The sequence below is a fragment of the Falco peregrinus genome, chromosome 4 (assembly GCF_023634155.1).
Source record: "Falco peregrinus isolate bFalPer1 chromosome 4, bFalPer1.pri, whole genome shotgun sequence".
Taxonomy (NCBI): Eukaryota; Metazoa; Chordata; class Aves; order Falconiformes; family Falconidae; genus Falco; species Falco peregrinus.
In genome coordinates, this window is record NC_073724.1 from 91757351 (window position 1) to 91762486 (window position 5136).

Here is a 5136-nt window from a genome sequence, read left to right on the forward strand (position 1 = left end):
AAGGACAGCTTCCTCTACACTTTGATTTAAAAAATAAAAGGCAAATCAAAAAGAAGTTGTGGAGCACTCCACAGAACATCTCCTATGAGTGGGAACACCACAAGTTCACTAACTCTTAAAGATTGCTTAGAAATTTTTGTCTGCTACATCTTCATTTAATGAAAATACTTGGTACACATACTTTAATTGGCATGCAAACGCACAAACAGAGTCCATCAAAAGAGTCAGAATACTTTACAACCACTAGCTTTACTTCCGAAAATACCCCTGAACATTTATTTCAGATAAACATATAGTTATGTTCCCATGGAGAAACGAAGATAAAAAGGTTTTTAGGCATCCATTTATTTTGGGTTCCTTTCATCACAGACATCTGCTGCCTGGTTTCCAGAGACCTCAGGCCCTTTCAAGTGCAACTGTAATCACAGGCTTTCAGAACTTGTCAATTCATCCAAGTCATCCAAATTAGAGGACACAGTTCTAGGTCTTGAACAGTGTATTGTGGTGGGGCCGTGGCACAGCAAAGACAACGCATGCTGTTCAACTTGGTCTGACATTATCTAACATTTAAACCAGTCCTTGCTTTCTGTGTTCACTCAACTGTCTGGAATCTATGTTGGCAATGAATACTGGGACTGTAAGACAGAAATATAGCTAAAACTGAAAATGTTTCTACTACAGAAACATCTATAAAGATGAAACCCGTTACATTACCAGCCTCCAAATGCAGACCTTGAAGGATATGCCAGCTAGTGGATGGTTAACAGTTTCAGCCTATTGGGCCAGACTCCAAAACTCTCAAGCCAGTTGGTAATTAACAGACATCTCGGTCCTCCACATGAAAGAACTGTATTGTTTAAACAATGACACAAATTTTTCCTTTCCTTTTCATTGCCAGTCTCTGCCTGTGTTTTAAGATTCCCTTAGGGCCATAACAGTCTATGATTTTAGAAGCTCCACTTTTCAAATGGACAATTTGTTTGACTTTTAGTTGCCCAAAATACAAATGTGCTTTTCATTACAGGTAGAACAAAAATCATTTTACAGGCTTCTCAGAGATCCCAAATCTCCCCTTTCTTTAGTAACTGGAAAAAAATAATATCCAAATAACCTAATTAAAACGACATATCTACAATAGCAACAGAACTACAAAACATACTGAGGGCCTGTAAACAGTCTGTGACAAACCTGATTAGTAAGCAATGCACCTACAGGGAATATTACCCTGTGTCTTCATATATAATGAATCAAAATTTTTTAAGATAAACCAAAAGATGCCACACTGAACACATTTTGTAAAGAAACAATTATCTATGATCTGTATAAAATTACCAGTTCTCTGATCTGTTATCTTACCCAAGATAGATATGTGAAAAAGGAACCATACTTAAACTGATCATGCAATAAAACAGAACATTAAATAAAAGTTGCATTTTGAAAGAATGAGGTATGGGCACTTACCTATAAAGGAGCAAGTTAAATCAATAAGGATAACAAGGAGGATGTGACAGGGAAGAAGCTGGTAAAAATACTCAGTTGATATGATGATACTTTAAGAAGAAAAGGGTCAATAACGCAATAAGCCAATCCCATCAGAAAAGGGCAAAAAGCTAAATGAGAATTATAAAACATCCTCCAAATGCCCATGGCTTTCCAAAGTTGATGGCTTTGACTGCTTTGCTGTTATCTGGAGTCAGACCAGAGTCTCTGTACCTCACCCAAGCCTATCTGGCCATATGAGCAAACATCCAAATCCTCACACCACATTCAAAATAATAAAAACATCCATGGAGAAGACAACTTTGGACTAGCTTCATCTCCTCCCACTCAAAGTAGCCATTTGCAGTCTGCCTGTCTAAGCAATTGTTCATCTGAAGTCTCTAAATACAACCAGAACTATGTAACACAAAAGCACAATTCAGCAACTCAGTCACTCACCAGGACAGTCAGCCCTTTCATTGTCACCCTAACAAAGGTGCACCTAGCAAATGGGTAGGCATGTGCAATGGGCTATCCTCACCTCTAGATGCAGTTAGTCAGTCCACGTCTAAACTGCAGAGCCCCAAGAAGCTTATACGGCTGCTAGAGGAGTGCTGCCAGCAGGTTGTTCAGATGTGTCATCAGTATCGCTTGTGAGCTTCTGCCACCTAACAAGTTCGGGAAGAACTGAGCTTACTGGCTCACTGGCAGAATTTGCTGCTATGTTGCAGAACGCCTATCTTACACTTCTAGATAAAAGCAAAAACAGGGAAAGAAGTAAGTTTCAAAACTGCCTCCTTATTAAACTTGTTTTAAAAAGGATATATTTCCCATTCCTTTTGCTTCAAATAACAAGCAGAATATATTACTAATTTCTCTTTTGTCTTAGAGGCGTGCAGTCATGTGCTTCCAGCTTCTTCCATCCCTCCCAGCTGCTAATAAAAGCTTTGGAGCGCTACCAGCACTTCATAAGGAGTAACACAGATTACACCAGTGTCACCCTCTTCAGTACATGTCCTCCGCAGTCACTTGCTACAACACCGAAAACCGCACTTCCAACCACACTGACATATAGCTCATTTGCATATGTGTGAATGCAAAATCCTGATACCAATCGGTCCTAAATTTCATTTTAGTAGATTCCTTGCATCAGCCTCCAAGGACAGTCTTGGCACTTCCCTCATCTTTTTTCTAGAGCTGGGCCTCGCCATGAGCGACCACCACAGACCGCAGCAGTGCGTGTTCACTGACAAGTGCCAGGCAAAAGATCCTGCTATGGCAGATAGAATAAGCTCCAGTGGCTTGCTCAGAGCAAAGGGGTTGCCTTCCTCAGTGCTGCCGGGTAACACCACCGACTGCTTCCAAGTAAAACCGTCATTGTGGTTAGATTCCCAATACTTATATTTCAATGAATTATTGCCGGAAAAAGGCTCGAGTCCATTTGCTGCTCAAGACCATGAAGCATATGGCAACTTTATCATCACAAAAACCCAATCACACCATCACCCTAGCCATGTCAAGCAAGCAGACATATACAATCCCATTACCAAACCATAATTATTTAACAATACTCATTGTTTATGAGATTAGTGTATCATCCCCATATTGCTGATTAATGCTTATCACACAGTTTGAAAGCATGCAGACAAACCCAGGAGGTCATTTAGGAGGCATTTAAGGAAAGAAAACTTAATGAGGAAATAACTTACAATTAATACAATTATGATGATGCTGGGCTCCATCTTCTCTGTATTTGATATATTCCTCATATACAATTTGTAACACAAGTGTTTCATAACACTCAATATTAATTTGCACAGACATGTATTAATAATTCAGTAAAATGATATTACTTAACCTGCAATCATCACCTCATAATGCAGTATATTCCCAGAGCAAGAAAAGCTTGTAATTAATTTTTAAATAAACAATTACAGGAAAGAAATCTCACTTTTGAAAAGTACTATTTTTATTGAGAGATTTGTCAGCGCATCAGTAATGTTGAACCACCTGTTCCCAACAATGTTACTGTTGGTTGTCTCATTTCTCGCTGTAGAGTTAGGCAGTACTCATACACTAATCAATGAACTTCAAACACAGGCACAGATGTAGGGATCCCTATGTAAACATTTAAAAGGCTTTATAGAAGTAGAAATCAGATGCTGGGCATCAAAATCTGCTGCAGAATCCTGAGTCTGACCAGAGCTCCAAGTTACATAAACATTGCATTCCCCCCAAGACTTAAATTTAACTTCTATCCCTCACCCAACTAAAGAAATACTTGTAGTAACAGCCACAATATTGGAAATGCTTTGACAATTATTGGAGTGTGTTAAGTTTATCTCTACAGTTTAACATGAGGGTAAAAAAAAGACGTGATAAAAAAGCAATGACAAACCACCCTCCCCATCTTTTAAAAGCACATTACATTTTTGCCTCTGAAAAATCCCTTTACTTAGCCATAACACAAACACTTGGAAAGTAATACCGCTGAAAATTTTAAAGCCAACGTAAACTTTTATTTTCACACTTTGAATCAAAATGACAGTAATAATTCAGCATTTAATAGGATACAGCTGCAATCAGCAAAGGCAAATTGCAAGGGCCAGCAGTCAAGTTAAGCAACTCATTCACCTACCAAGTATTTTGATTTGGAGGACTGGAATCAAAGGCCCAAACATCCCTCAGTAACACTTGCATTCTCCAATGCTCCCCACCCGTGTGCCTGCAGCCTCACTGAGCTCAGCCAGCTGCCAGAACCCTTTTGACCAAGGCAACTTCCCCCAGGGGCCTAGCAACCGCCTAGACTCCACATGGGGTGTGGGAAGCCCCGCAGACGCGAGCAGAGGGGCAGACGGCCTCACCCTACACGCTATGAGCGGCCCCACATCCCCCAGCCCCTCAGGTAGGGCGGGCCACACCAGGCCCAAAACAGCAGCCGGAGCCATCCCCGCAGCCTACCGCTCATTCAAGCGGATCAGCTGCCTGGCTCAGCCCTTTACCCCTCGCCCTCGCCGCCCGAGCGCTACTGTGCCAAAATGGCGGCGCTCCCACCGCACCCAGCCCGCTCCACCACCAAGAGTTTACAGCCAGCCCCGGCCCAAGATGGCGGACGCAGCGCCAGCCTCTCGGCTCCGCACACCCCCACCCCCCCCACCAAAGCGCCTCGCGCACGGACGCCCCCGCCGCAGCCAATCGCGCCAAAGGAAGACGCTCGTCCCCAGGGGAGCGGCCCACCTCCCGCGCACGGCGATTCGCTCCTGGGACCTGGCCCCGCCTCGCGCATGCGTATGAGCGAGAAGACGCCGCCGCAACGCTATAACCCGGAAAAGCCGACGCCCAATCACCACACACTTATCTGCCCCCCCACACACACCCCTCCCGCCTTGCGCCGAAGGGGAGGGGGCGGTGCCGCAGGCCCGGCTGGTGCGTCCCCGCCTCCGGCCGCCGTCAGGCGGTTGTCGGGCTTCCCTAGCGGGGCGGTGCCTCCTGGCGGGGGGCGGTGCCTCCTGGCGGGGGGCGGTGCCTCCTGGCGGGGGGCGGTGCCTCCTGGCGGGGGGGCGGTGCCTCCTGGCGGGGGGCGGTGCCTCCTGGCGGGGGGCGGTGCCTCCTGGCGGGGGGCGGTGCCTCCTGGCGGGGGGCGGTGCCTCCTGGCGG

General features: G+C 45.0%; 1 protein-coding gene across 4 annotated transcripts in view; it reads right to left on the reverse strand.

Annotated features, from left to right (window-relative positions):
* Positions 1-4735, reverse strand: part of CAB39L (calcium binding protein 39 like) — a 68148-nt gene extending 63413 nt beyond the window's left edge. For 2 of the 4 annotated variants that reach the window (XM_055801711.1, XM_027790735.2), the window contains exons 1-2: positions 4118-4605; positions 2021-2147 (exon numbers count right to left, since the gene is read on the reverse strand). The gene's annotated coding sequence lies outside the window, so the exon portion shown is untranslated. Of the gene's footprint in view, positions 1-2020; positions 2148-4117; positions 4607-4716 lie in introns of those variants that run through there. The other 2 variants (XM_027790738.2, XM_027790737.2) reach the window with 2 other exon arrangements.
* Positions 4736-5136: the final 401 nt, after the last annotated feature.